We start from the raw sequence: 15,892 nt of genomic DNA, 5'->3' as shown, positions 1-15,892 counted from the left end.
CGGGAGGGCAGATCTGGAGTCCATTTAGGGCTCCGGAGAGGGGAATCCGTCGCCATCGTCATCATCAACCATCCTCCATCACCAATTTCATGATGCTCACCGCCGTGCATGAGTAATTCCACCGTAGGCTTGCTCGACGGTGATGGGTTGGATGAGATTTATCATGTAATCGAGTTACTTTTGTTAGGGTTTGATCCCTAGTATCCACTATGTTCTGAGATTGATGTTGCTATGACTTTGTTATGCTTAATGCTTGTCACTAGGGCCCGAGTGCCATGATTTCAGATCTGAACCTATTATGTTTTCATCAATATATGAGAGTTCTTGATCCTATGTTGCAAGTCTATAGTCACTTATTATGTGTTATGATCCGTTAACCCCGAAGTGACAATAATCGGGATACTTACTGGTGATGACCGTAGTTTGAGGTGTTCATGTATTCATCATGTGTTAATGCTTTGTTTCAGTACTCTATTAAAAGGAGGCCTTAATATCCCTTAGTTTCCAATAGGACCCCGCTGCCACAGGAGGGTAGGACAAAAGATGCCATGCAAGTTCTTTTCCATAAGCACGTATGACTATATTCGGAATATATGCCTACATTACATTGATGAACTGGAGCTAGTTCTGTGTCACCCTAGGTTATGACTGTTACATGATGAACCGCATCCGACATAATTCTCCATCACCGATCCATTGCCTACGAGATTTCCATATATTGTTCTTCGCTTATTTACTTTTTCGTTGCTATTGTTATCATCACTACAAAACACCAAAAATATTACTTTTGCTACTGTTACTTCTGCTATCGTTATCACTACTATCATATTACTTTGCTACTAAATACCTTGCTGCAGATATTAAGTTTCTAGGTGTGGTTGAATTGACAACTCAGCTGCTAATACTTGAGAATATTCTTTGGCTCCCCTTGTGTCGAATCAATAAATTTGGGTTGAATACTCTACCCTCGAAAACTGTTGCGATCCCTTATACTTATGGGTTATCAAGACTATTTTCCGGTGCCGTTGCCGGGGAGCATAGCTCTATTCTTTGAGTCACTTGGGATTTATATCTGCTTATCATTATGAAGAATTTGAAAGATCTAAGAACCAAGATCGATCCCTCAACTACGAGGGGAGGTAAGGAACTTCCATCTAGCTTTGCACTTGATTCACCTTCTGTTTTGAGTAAGCTTGCGACACCTAAACCTGCTTCTGCTATTCATTCTGATATATCGCATGTTATTGATGATGCCACTTCTGCTATGCATGATACTTATGATGAAACTACTTCTATGCTTGATACTACTGTGCCACTTGATGAATTTCTTGATGAACAACTTTCTAGGGCTAGAGAGAATGAAATTATTGAAACTGGTAATATTGATGAAAGTGATGATGAAGATCCTCCCCCTAGATATGAATTACCTGTTGTGCCTGAGGGCTATGTTATGGATGAAGAAACTGCTAGAGATTTTCTTGCTTGTAATGATAGGAGTGATCTTAAGAAATTATTAGCTAAGTTGAAACAAAAAACTCTGAATGCTAGAATGAAATATGATCCTGCTTATGCTACTTCACCTATCTTTGTTACTGATAAGGATTATGAATTCTCTGTCGACCCTGATATAATTACTTTGGTTGAATCTGATTCTTTCTATGGCTATGAATCTGAAACTGTTGTGGCACATCTTACTAAATTAAATAATATAGCTACCTTGTTCACTAATGATGAGAAAACTCACTACTATTATATCCTTAAACTATTTCCGTTCTCATTAAAGGGTGATGCTAAGATATGGTTTAATTCTCTTGATCCTGGTTGTGTGCGTAGTCCCCAGGATATGATTTGTTACTTCTCTGCTAAATATTTCCCTACTCATAAGAAACAAGTTGCTTTAAGGGAAATATATAATTTTGTGCAAATTGAAGAAGATAGTCTCCCACGTGCTTGCGGGAGGCTTCTCCAATTACTTAATGCTTTTCCTGATCGCCCTCTTAAGAAAAATGAAATACTTGATATCTTTTATAATGGACTAACCGATGCTTCTAGAGACCACCTGGATAGTTGTGCTGGTTGTGTTTTCAGGGAAAGGACACCAGATGAAGCTAAAATTTTATTGAATAATATGTTGACTAATGAAAATAACTGCACACTTCCTGATCCAATTCCTGAACCAACTCTAAAGACAACTCCGAAGAAAAGGGGTGTTCTATTTCTCAGTCCTGAAGATATGCAAGAGGCAAAGAAATCTATGAAAGAAAAAGGTATAAAAGCTGAAGATGTTAAGAATTTACCTCCTATTGAAGAAATACATGGTCTTAATTTACCGCCTATTGAAGAAATACATGGTTTTAATCCATCACTTATTGAAGAAACACATGGTCTTGATAACCCGACACAGGTAGTAAAGGTAAATTCTCTCTATAGATATGATAAAGCTGAAATCCCTCCTACTAAGTTTGCCATCCAATGTTTGGATGAGTTTGATAAATTTGTGGTTAAGCAAGAATACTTCAATGCTTATTTTGGTAGGGAATTAAAACGCAATGTTTATATGATTGAACACTTGAGTGATTATTTGGCTAATGTTAAAGGTGAACTAAAACTTATTAGTAAACATGCTTCTATGGTTACCACTCAAGTAGAACAAGTACTTAAAGCTCAGAATGATTTTCTCAATGAATTAAATAGTAAGAAAAATGATAATGTTGTTAGAGTTATGACTAGAGGTGGTAAAATGACTCAGGAACCTTTGTATCCTAAGGGCCATCCTAAGAGAATTGAGCAAGATTCTTAAAGATATAATATTGATGCACCTAGTCCTTCTAAAAGGAAGAAAAAGAAGAATGATAGGACTTTGCATGCTTCTAGTGAACCTGTTGTTGACACACCTGAGAAACCCAATGATATTTCTATTTCTGATGCTGAAACACAATCTGGTAATGAGCATGAACCTAGTGAAAATGTTAATAATGATGCTCATGTTGATGCTCAACCTAGTAATGACAATGATGTAGAGATTGAACCTGCTGTTGATCTTGATAACCCACAATCAAAGAATCAACGTTATGATAAGAGAGACTTTGTTGCTAGGAAGCACGGTAAAGAAAGAGAACCATGGGTTCAGAAACCCATGCCTTTTCCTCCTAAACCATCCAAGAAAAAGGATGATGAGGATTTTGAGCGCTTTGCTGAAATGATTAGACCTATCTTTTTGCGTATGCGATTAGCTGATATGCTCAAAATGAATCCTTATGCTAAATATATGAAAGAAATTGTTACAAATAAAAGAAAGATACCGGAAGCTAAAATTTCCATCGTGCTTGCTAATTATACTTTTAAGGGTGGAATACCAAAGAAACTTGGAGATCCAGGAGTACCCACTATACCATGCTCCATTAAAAGAAACTATGTTAAAACTGCTTTATGTGATCTTGGAGCCGATGTTAGTGTTATGCCTCTCTCTTTATATCGTAGACTTGATTTGAATGATGAACCTCGAAAGCCAACAGTAGCAACACGACCACATGCACGGCCATGGCCAACAGTAGCAAGGCATGACATGCAGCAATAGGGCACGACCAGACCAGTCACGGCCAACAGTAGCAGCAGGGCATACCCACCTCACCTTCGGTGCCCGCGCACGTCGCCCACCACGCCACGACGCTCGCGCATGTTGCCCAGCTCGCCGCAACATCTGTGCACGTCGTCCAACTTGCCGCTGGTGCTTGCGCACATCACCGCCGGTGAGGGTTGGCCGGTCCTCTAGATCAAGCCCGGGCCAGAGTGTCGCCTCTAAAATCCATTCGCCGGCGGGCCGTACCGGACCAGACCATGTCCACCCTGCGGAAGGACGGAGCCATGTCCAGGTAGTTACGGTCCCAGGATAGGCATCGTCTACTCGGTGGATGGTACCTCGAGGAGTGCCGTGGATAACATATCCGATGAGGAAATAAGAGAAAAGGTTGATTAAAGATCAAATGTAGTCTATCTAATAGAAGAGCAAAAATTGATGGAGGGAAAACTTACGGTTGCATGATGAACCTCGGAAGAAGAGGAATGACAGGAAGAGAGAGAAGGACGGGTCTGTTTGTCCTCCTCCTCGTGGATCTGAAAAAACTAAAAGCTATCGGGCAACAAAATCTCCCTCAGATTTATGTAGGAACACATTGGAGTATTTAGGAATAATGAGAGAGGGGGAGGGGAAGAATAATTAGCATGAGGAAGAAGAGAGGATTGCATATTAAGGGGCAGCCAAAGAGACCTGAGGAGTCTGTCGACCACAACCCAGGACTTGTGTGATTATGTGCTAGACAAAACGATGAAACCATCGGTGCTACTATTTATGTGAGAAAGATGGCATCAATGGTAATTGAACTCACGGATGAACTAATCTTGTGTACAGTGGCCAGAATGCCAGATGGGATTGCCTGCCGGCTTCTATTTCCCTGCCTTGTCCGAGTCCGAGGCCGCTGGTGTGAGGAGGCTTGGAGCAGAGCGTCCCACTGGAATCAGGGCCACGACAGCGATGGCCATGTCTGGTGCATCCGAGCTCACCAGCGTGAGGAAGGCCCAGAGCAGACTGCACGGAGGTGGCCACATCAATCACTTCTTCCATGGAAAGCTTGGTGTGGATCCAACCCGAGCGCACGGGGGGCAGTACCTTGGTGAGGGAGGAGGCATTGGAGGGACTGGGAGTTTGGGGAAGGAGGAGGGGATGCGGAGGGGATGGGGAAGAGGAAGGGGCAGGGGAGGGGAGAGGGAGGGGAAAGGGAAGGGAGGCCAACCTACTCGTTCGGGCATCGAAACTTCCAAATTATTGGCGCAGCTCGGGTAGCTGGAAGGAGAAGTGGGTGGTCATAGGATTCTGTTCATTCCCTTCTCTATGTTGGTAATAGAAAGGCACGACCTCACATTATTTACGGCAAGAATGGCTGATGTGGACACTGCTGAGGTGGATAGCTTGCATGTAGAGATAAATCAAATAGTGGGGATGAACTTCTTAAGTATATAGGATTCACATCGTTCGGTCGTGCAAGTGAAAGGCAATAATGATGATTATATGATGAACTTATTGAGATGAGAAAAGCTGGTACGAACTCGACCTCTCTTGTTTTTGTAAATATGATTAGTTCATCGTTCCTGATTCAGCCTATTATGATTAAACATGTTTGCAATGACAATTAGAGATTGTAGTTGCTTATTGTGATGCCCGGATACTTAAGCTACAGTGAACCTCTGCTAATGATGCCACGTCACCTTGATTACAGTGGCTAATCTCACGTTAGTTTGAAACTGATTTGAATTCAAATTAAAAATCAAGCAAATAATAAAAGTTTTCAAATACTAAAACTAAAATTGTTCGGGTTGTGCCAAATAATGCGTAGGTAATTATTGTGAAGAAACCACATTTCTATAAAGTATTTAAATGCTCTATATAAACAAAACAGCAGCAAAAACAATTAACTAAATGCCTCTTGTATTTTATAAAGTATTAAACTAATTCATTTTGGATTAAAACCTTTTGTGGCAGTGCCATTTAATGCAATTTGAATTATGTGGCAAGTTACACTTTTTACAAAAATCAATTGGTGGCTTTACTAAATGCAAAACAGTGTAGAAAAACTAAACAGAAAAGAAAAGGTGAAAGAAAAGAAAAAAACAGAGGAAAACCCCTTGCTGGGCCGTGGCCCAGCTGGCCACCAGGCCAACCAGGCCGGCCCAGCCGTCCCCAGCCCACTCCTCCATATCCCCCCGAGCAACCGAAACCCTAGGCCCACTCCCCTCACGATCCCCACATTCCCCCTCGTCTCCCTCACCCGCCGCCACCACACAACGCACACACGCACGCACGCATCGTGCCGCGGAGAGGAGCTTCCCGCGCCCGACTCCCCTCGCGTGCATCAGTGCCCCGCCTCCCACCGTCACCGATGCCGCCAGGAGCCGCTCTGCCGACGCCCGTCCCCGACCACCACCCCGTCGCCGGATCTCGCATCCCCAACCCCTCCCCAAAGGCTCCACCGAGCCTCGCCGCCGTCTTCTCTCCAAACGCCGGTGAGGCCACCTTCGGCCTCCACTCCCTCATCTCTTCGCCGCACACGCACGCTCACCGCCCCACCGTAGCTGTCCCGCATTCGCGCCCGCGGTCACCCCACACGCCGTGCGCGCCCGTTGGCCGTCCACCGCGCCGGGCCAAACTCACTGTGCCCCGGGCGCCTCCCCTGCGCTGTGCCCAGCCTGCATCACCGTTACCCTGCCGCACGCGCCCCCGACGCCCCACGGCACCGCGATGCGCTTGCCCGATGCGCTCCTCGCACCCGCGCTCACGAAGAGCATGCACCCCGACGCCCCTGAACGCACCCACGACCGCGCCCGTCGGCGATGCTCTACATGATGCTGCTCCCCGCCGTGTGCGCGCGCACGCCCCGCCCGCTGCCGTTTCCGTCCCGCGGCGGCCTTGTCGCGGCCCGCCGACGCGCAGCCTTGGCCCCCTGTGCCGCTGCTGTCGCTCGTCGCTGTGGCCGCCGGCGCCCAGCGCCGATCCCTCCCTGTCGACCTGGGCGGGTGCCCAGCGCCCGCTCCAGGCGCCCGCTAACACCGAACCCACTATGGCCCCCAGGGCCAATGACATGTGGGGCCCACCCCTATTAAACGTTTTTGTTAAAAAAGAAAAATATATATAACTAAAAATATATTAATTAATTAATTAATTAAAATATTAGTTAACTTAATTAATTGTATTTAATTAACCTAATCATTTAACTAAACTAATTAACTTTGTTTAATTACTTTGTTAACAAACAATCAATGACAGTGGGACCCTCCAGTCAGTTTGACTAAGTCAATCAACTGGTTGACTGATGACATCACGCTGACCTCATGCTGACATCATAATGACATTTTCTAAATTAAACTAATTCTGTTAATTCGAAAAATGCTTTAAAACTTTAGAAAATCATATAAAATAAATCGTAGCTCAGATGGAAAAACTTTGTACATGAAAGTTGCTCAGAACGACGAGACAAATCCGAATGCGCAGCCCGTTCGTCCGCTACGCGTCCCTAGCATAGCGAACACGCAACTTTCCCCCTCCGGTTCATCTGTCTAAAAACACGAAACTTCGGGGATACTTTCCCGGATGTTTCCCCCCTTCGCCGGTATCACCTAATACCGCGTTAGGGCATACCTAGCACCGCGTATTACCTCGTTATGCTTTGGGATGCTTTGATTGCTCTGTTATTTATTGTGTTCCCCCTTCGTTACTTCTTTCCGGTAGACCCCAAGGCTGCCGACGACCCCCAGTTCGACTACGGTGTTGACGACCCCTCTCTCTTGCCAGAGCAACCAGGCAAGCCCCCCCCCCCTTGATCACCAGATATCGCCTACTCTCCCCTATACTGCTTGCATTAGAGTAGTGTAGCATGTTACTGCTTTCCGTTAATCCTATCCTGATGCATAGCATGTCCTTGCTACTACTGTTGTTACCTTTACCTACAATCCTAATGCTTAGTATAGGATGCTAGTTTATCATCAGTGGCCATACATTCTTGTCCGTCTGCCATGCTATATTATCGGGCCGTGATCACTCGGGAGGTGATCACGGGTATATACTATATACTTTATACATGATACATGTGATGACTAAAGTCGGGTTGGCTCGAGGAGTACCCGCGGTTGATTCACGAATTGGGGGCTGGAAGGACATACTTTCTCGACAACCCTCTGTGTGGATCTTTGTGGCGAAGCGACAGGGCAGGTTGAGACCACCTAGGAGAGAGGTGGGCCTGGCCCTGGTCGGCGTTCGTAGTTATTTCAAGATAACACGTTTAACGAGATCTTGGTATTTGATCTGAGTCTGGCCACTAGCCTATACGCACTAACCATCTACGCGAGGACAGTTATGGGCACTCGACGTCGTGGTATCAGCCGAAGCCTTCGTGGCGTCAGCGACTGAGCGGCGCGCCGGATTGGACTGGAACGCCTGCTAGGCTAGGTCTGCTCTCGGCCGCGTTCGCAACGTGCAGGTGTGCAAAGGGCAATGGGCCCAGACCCCTGCGCCATAGGATTTAGACCGGCGTGCTGACCTCTCTGTTGTGCCTAGGTAGGGCTGCGACGTGTTGATCTTCCGAGGCCGAGCATGACCCAGGAAAGTGTGTCCGGCCAAATGGGATCGAGCGTGTTGGGAAATGTGGTGCACCCTTGCAGGGAAGTTAATCTATTCGAATAGCTGTGATCTTTGGTAACAGGACGACTTGGAGTTGTACCTTGACCTTATGACAACTAGAACCGGATACTTAATAAAACACACCCTTCCAAGTGCCGGATACAACCGGTGATCGCTCTCTCACAGGGCGACGAGGGGAGGATCATCGGTTAGGATTATGCTACACGATGCTACTTGGTGAACTTACCATCTACTCTCTTCTCCTGCTGTAAGATGGAGGTTACCAGAAGTGTAGTCTTCGACAAGACTAGCTATCCCCCTCTTATTCCGTCATTCTGCAGTTCAGTCCACATATGATACCCCTTTTGCCATTTGATACCAATGCATACATTTGTAGTGTAGCTCCTTGCTTGCGAGTACTTTGGATGAGTACTCACGGTTGCTTTACTCCCCCTTTTCCCCCTTCCTTTACCCGGTTGCTGCGACCAGACGTTGGAGTCCAGGAGCCAGACGCCATAATCGACGATGACTACTACTACTCGGGAGGTGCCTACTACTACGTGCAGCCCGTTGACGATGACCTGGAGTAGTTTAGGAGGATCCCAAGCAGGAGGCCTGTGCCTCTTTCGATCTGTATCCCAGTTTGTGGTAGCCTTCTTAAGGCAAACTTGTTTAACTTATGTATGTACTCAGATATTGTTGCTTCCGCTGACTCGTCTATGATCGAGCTCTTGTATTCGAGCCTTCGAGGCCCCTGGCTTGTAATATGATGCTTGTATGACTTATTTTATTTGTAGAGTTGTGTTGTGATATCTTCCCGTGAGTCCCTGATCTTGATCGTACACGTTTGCGTGTATGATTAGTGTATGATTGAATTGGGGGCGTCACACTTATGCCATGCTTAATTAGCTAGGAGCTTATAATGGTTTACCTTGCGTGCCAACATGCTATTAAAATGGTTGTGATGTGGTATGATAGGATGGTATCCTCTTTTGAATGATTCGAGTGGCTTAACTTGGCACATGTTCACGCATGTAGTTGAAACAAAATCAACATAGCCTCTACGATATTTATGTTCATGGTGCATTATATCCTACTCATGCTTGCATTCGGTGTTGATTAATTTTAATGCATGTTCATGACTGTTGTCTCTCTCTAGCTGGTCACTTCCCAGTCTTTTGCTAGCCTTCACCTGTACTAAGCGGGAATACTGCTTGTGCATCCAATTCCATAAACCCCAAAGTTATTCCATATGAGTCCACCATACCTACCTATATACGGTATCTACCTGTCGTTCCAAGTAAATTTGTATGTGCCAAACTCTAAACCTTCAAATAAACATTATGTTTTGTATGCTCGAATAGCTCATGTATCAACTAGGGCTGTCCGTATCTTCCATGTTAGGTGGGTTATTCTCAAGAGGAGTGGACTCCGCTCCTCACTCACGAGAAAATGGCTGGTCACCGGGGTGCCCAGTCCCATGCTTTATGCAAATCAAATCAAAATAACTGCAAACAAAACTCCCCCGAGACTGTTGTTAGCTGGAGGCACTCGTTGTTTCGAGCAAGCCATGGATTGATGCATGTTGGTGGAGGGGGAGTATAAACTTTACCATTCTGTTTGGGAACCGCCTATAATGTGTGTAGCATGGAAGATATCGCCATCTCTTGGTTGTTATGTTGACAATGAAAGTATACCGCTCAAAATATTATTCATATCTATTTCAAAACCGAGCTCTGGCACCTCTACAAATCCCCGCTTCCCTCTGCGAAGGGCCTATCTATTTACTTTTATGCTAAGTCATCCTCCTCTTATTAAAAAGCACCAGTTGGAGAGCACCACTGTCATTTGCATCTGTTACTGTTAGTTTACATTGAGTATGACTTGACTGGATCTCTTTTACCATGAATTACAATGTCTAGTCAGTCCTTGATCTTAAAAGGTGCTCTGCATTTATGTTTTGCGGTCTCGGAAAGGGCTAGCGAGATACCATCTTATTATATCATATCATGATTGTTTTGAGAAAGTGTTATCATCCGAGATTTATTATTATTGCTCACTAGTTGATTATGCCATTGATATGAGTAAACATGAGACCTAAATGTTATTGTGAGTATGGTTAGTTCATAATCTTTGCTGAAAACTTGAATGCTGGCTTTACATATTTACAACAGAGCAAACAGAGTTTGTAAAAGTTTTTCTTTATCACTTTCAGTTTATCAACTGAATTGCTTGAGGACAAGCAAAGGTTTAAGCTTGGGGGAGTTGATACGTCTCCATCGTATCTACTTTTCCAAACACTTTTGCCCTTGTTTTGCACTCTAACTTGCATGATTTGAATGGAACTAACCCGGACTTACGTTGTTTTCAATAGAATTGCCATGGTGTTATTTTTGTGCAGAAATAAAAGTTCTCGGAATGACCTAAAAATCAACGGAGAATTATTTTGGAGTATATAATAAATACTGGAAGGAAGATCCACGTCAGGGGGGGCCTCCACCTGTCCACGAGGGTGGGGGCGCGCCTGCCCCCCTAGGCGCGCCCCCTGCCTCGTGGACCCCTTGACGCTCCACCGACCTCAACTTTGACTCCATATATTCACTTTCGGGGAGAAAAAACCAAAGATAAGGATTCATCGCGTTTTACGATACGGAGCCGCCGCCAAGCCCTAAACTCTCTCAGGAGGGCTGATCTGGAGTCCGTTCGGGACTCCAGAGAGGGGAATTCGTCGCCATCGTCATCATCAACCATCCTCCATCACCAATTTCATGATGCTCACCGCTGTGTGTGAGTAATTCCATCATAGGCTTGCTGGACGGTGATGGGTTGGATGAGATTTATCATGGAATCGAGTTAGTTTTGTTAGGGTTTGATCCCTAGTATCCACTATGTTCTGAGATTGATGTTGCTATGACTTTGCTATGCTTAATGCTTGTCACTAGGGCCCGAGTGCCATGATTTCCGATTTGAACCTATTATGTTTTCATCAATATATGAGAGTTCTTGATCCTATCTTGCAAGTCTATAGTCACCTATTATGTGTTATGATCCGTTAACCCCGAAGTGACAATAATCGGGATACTTACCGGTGATGAAAGTAGTTTGAGGAGTTCATGTATTCACCATGTGTTAATGCTTTGTTCCGGTACTCTATTAAAAGGAGGCCTTAATATCCCTTAGTTTCCAATAGGACCCCGCTGCCACAGGAGGGTAGGACAAAAGATGTCATGCAAGTTCCTTTCCATAAGCATGTATGACTATATTCGGAATACATGCCTACATTACATTGATGAACTGGAGCTAGTTCTGTGTCACCCTAGGTTATGACTGTTACATGATGAACCGCATCCGCCATAATTCTCCATCAACAATCCATTGCCTACGAGCTTTTCATATATTGTTCTTCTCTTATTTACTTTTTCATTGCTATTGTTATCATCACTACAAAACACCAAAAATATTACTTTTGCTACTGTTACTTCTGCTATCGTTACCACTACTATCATATTACTTTGCTACTAAATACCTTGCTGCAGATAGTAAGTTTCCAGGTGTGGTCGAATTGATAGCTCAGCTGCTAATACTTTAGAATATTCTTTGGCTCCCCTTGTGTCGAATCAATAAATTTGGGTTGAATACTCTACCCTCGAAAACTGTTGCAATCCCCTATACTTGTTGGTTATCAGTATGTATCTTGCAAATCTCTATGTCTCCCTCCTTGACTTGATCGCGGATGGAATTGAAGCGTCTCTTAATGTCCTTGGTTCTCTTGTGAAATCTGGATTCCTTTGCCAAGTCAATTGCACCAGTATTGTCACAAAAGATTTTCATTGGACCCGATGCACTAGGTATGACACCTAGATCGGATATGAACTCCTTCATCCAGACTCCTTCATTTGCTGCTTCTGAAGCAGCTATGTATTCCGCTCCACACGTAGATCCCGCCACGACGCTCTGTTTGGAACTGCACCAACAGACGGCTCCACCATTTAATAAAAACACGTATTCGGTTTGTGACTTAGAATCATCCGGATCAGTGTCAAAGCTTGCATCGGCGTAACCATTTACTACGAGCTCTTTGTCACCTCCATATACGAGAAACACATCCTTAGTCCTTTTCAGGTATTTCAGGATGTTCTTGACCGATGTCCAGTGATCCACTCCTGGATTACTTTGGTACCTCCCTGCTAAACTTATATCAAGGCACACATCAGGTCTGGTACACAGCATTACATACATGATAGAACCTATGGTTGAAGCATAGGGAACACCTTTCATTTTCTCTCTATCTTTTGCAGTGGTCGGGCATTGAGTTTGACTCAACTTCACACCTTGTAATACAGCCAAGAACCCTTTCTTTGCCTGATCCATTTTGAACTTCTTCAAAACTTTATCAAGGTATGTGCTTTGTGAAAGTCCGATTAAGCGTCTTGATCTATCTCTATAGATCTTGATGCCCAATATATAAGCAGCTTCACCGAGGTCTTTCATTGAAAAATTCTTATTCAAGTATCTTTTATGCTATTCAGAAATTTAGTATCATTTCCGATCAATAATATGTCATCTACATATAATATCCGAAGTGCTACGGAGCTCCCACTCACTTTCTTGTAAATACAGACTTCTCCAAAAGTCTGTATAAAACCATATGCTTTGATCACACTATCAAAGCGTATATTCCAACTCCGAGAGGCTTGCACCAGTCCATAAAATGGATCGCTGGAGTTTGCATACTTTGTTAGCACCTTTTGGATCGACAAAACCTTCTGATTGCATCATATATAACCCTTCTTTAAGGTATCCATTAAGGAATGCAGTCTTGACATCCATTTGCCAAATTTCATAATCATAAAATGCGACAATTGCTAACATGATTCAGACAGACTTAAGCATCGCTACGGGTGAGAAGGTCTCATCGTATTCAACTCCTTGAACTTGTCGAAAACCTTTTGCAACAAGTCGAGCTTTGTAGACAGTAACATTACCGTCAGCGTCAGTCTTCTTCTTGAAGATCCATTTATTCTCTATGGCCTGCCGATCATCGGGCAAGCCAACCAAAGCCCACACTTTGTTCTCATACATGGATCCCATCTCAGATTTCAAGGCTTCAAGCCATTTTGCAGAATCTGGGCTCATCATCGCTTCCTCATAGTTCATAGGTTCATCATGGTCAAGTAACATGACTTCCAGAACAGGATTACCGTACCACTCTAGTGCGGATCTTACTCTGGTTGACCTACGAGGTTCGGTAGTAACTTGATCAAAAGTTTCATGATCGTCATAATTAGCTTCCTCACCTACTGGTGTAGGAATCACTGGGATTGATTTCAGTGATGAACTACTTTCCAATAAGGGAGAAGATACAATTACCTCATCAAGTTCTACTTTCCTCCCACTCACTTCTTTCGAGAGAAACTCCTTCTCTAGAAAGGATCCATTCTTAGCAACGAATATATTGCCTTCGGATCTATGATATAAGGTGTACCCAACAGTCTCCTTTGGGTATCCTATGAAGACACATTTCTCCGATTTGGGTTCGAGCTTATCAGGTTGAAGCTTTTTCACATAAGCATCGCAGACCCAAACTTTAAGAAACGACAACTTGGGTTTCTTGTCAAACCACGGTTCATAAGGCGTCGTCTCGACGGATTTAGATGGTGCCCTATTTAATGTGAATGCAGCTGTCTCTAAAGCATAACCCCAAAACGATAGCGGTAAATCAGCGAGAGACATCATAGATCGCACCATATATAGTAAAGTACAATTACGATGTTCAGACACACCATTACGTTGTGGTGTTCTAGGCAGCGTGAGTTGCGAAACTATTCCGCATTATTTAAAATGAAGTCCAAACTCATAACTCAAATATTCGCCTCCACGATCAGATCGTAGAAACTTAATTTTCTTGTTACGATGATTTTCCACTTCACTCTGAAATTCTTTGAACTTTTCAAATGTTTCAGACTTATGTTTCATCAAGTAGATATACCCATATCTGCTCAAATCATCTGTGAAGGTGAGAAAATAACGATATCCGCCGCGAGCTTGAATTTTCATTGGACCACATACATCAGTATGTATGATTTCCAATAACCCTGTTGCTCGCTCCATTGTTCCGTAGAACGGAGTTTTAGTCATCTTGCCCGTGAGCCATGGTTCACAAGTACCAAGTGATTCATAATCGAGTGATTCCAGAAGTCCATAATAATGGAGTTTCTTCATGCGCTTTACACCAATATAACCTAAACGGCAGTGCCACAAATAAGTTGCACTATCATTATCAACTCTGCATCTTTTGGCCTCAATACTATGAACATGTGTATCACTACTATCAAGATTTAGTAAAAGTGGACCACTCATCAAGGGTGCATGACCATAAAAGATATTACTCATATAAATAGAACAACCATTATTCTCTGATTTAAATGAATAACCGTCTCGCATCAAACATGATCCAAATATAATGTTCATGCTCAACGCTGGCACCAAATAACAATTATTTAGGTATAAAACTAATCCCGAAGGCAGATGTAGAGGTAGCGTGCCGACGGCGATCACATCGACTTTGGAACCATTTCCCACGTGCATCGTCACCTCGTCCTTAGCCAATCTTCGCTTAATCCGTATCCCCTGTTCGATTTCCAAATGTTAGCAACTGAACCGGTATCAAATACCCAGGCACTACTACGAGCATTAGTAAGGTACACATCAATAACATGTATATAAAATATACCTTTCACTTTGCCATCCTTCTTCTCCGCCAAATACTTGGGGCAGTTCCGCTTCTAGTGACCAGTTACTTTGCAGTAGAAGCACTCAGTCTCAGGCTTAGGTCCAGACTTGGGTTTCTTCACTTGAGCAGCAACTAGCTTGTTGTTCTTCTTCAAGTTCCCCTTCTTCCCTTTACCCTTTTCTTGAAACTGGTGGTCTTGTTGACCATCAACACTTGATGCTCCTTCTTGATTTCTACTTCCGCAGCTTTTAGCATTGCGAAGAGCTCAGGAATCGTCTTATCCATCCCTTGCATATTATAGGTCATCACGAAGCTCTTATAGCTTGGTGGCAGTGATTGAAGAACTCTATCAATGACACTATCATCAGGAAGATTAACTCCTAGTTGAGTCAAGTGGTTGTGGTACCCAGACATTCTGAGTATATGTTCACTGACAGAACTATTCTCCTCCATCTTGCAGCTGTAGAACTTATTGGAGACTTCATATCTCTCAATCCGGGCATTTGCTTGAAATATTAACTTCAACTATTGGAACATCTCATATGCTCCATGAAGTTCAAAACGTCGTTGAAGTCCCGGTTCTAAGCCGTAACGCATGGCACACTCAACTATCGAGTAGTCATCAGCTTTGCTGTGCCAGGTGTTCATAACATCTGGCGTTGCTCCTGCAGCGGGTTTGTCACCTAGCGGTGCTTTCAGGACATAATTCTTTTGTGCAGCAATGAGGATAATCCTCAAGTTACGTACCCAGTCCATGTAGTTGCTACCATCATCTTTCAACTTAGCTTTCTCTAGGAACGCATTAAAATTTAACGGAACAACAGCACGGGCCATCTATATACAACAACATAGACATGCAAAATACTATCAGGTACTAAGTTTCATGATAAGTTAAAGTTCAATTAATCAAATTACTTAAGAACTCCCACTTAGATAGACATCTCTCTAATTATCTAAGTGATCATGTGATCCATATCAACTAAACCATGTCC

The sequence above is a fragment of the Triticum dicoccoides genome, chromosome 4A, assembly GCF_002162155.2.
Source record: "Triticum dicoccoides isolate Atlit2015 ecotype Zavitan chromosome 4A, WEW_v2.0, whole genome shotgun sequence".
In the NCBI taxonomy this organism is placed as follows: Eukaryota; Viridiplantae; Streptophyta; class Magnoliopsida; order Poales; family Poaceae; genus Triticum; species Triticum dicoccoides.
This window is presented reverse-complemented; position numbering follows the sequence as displayed.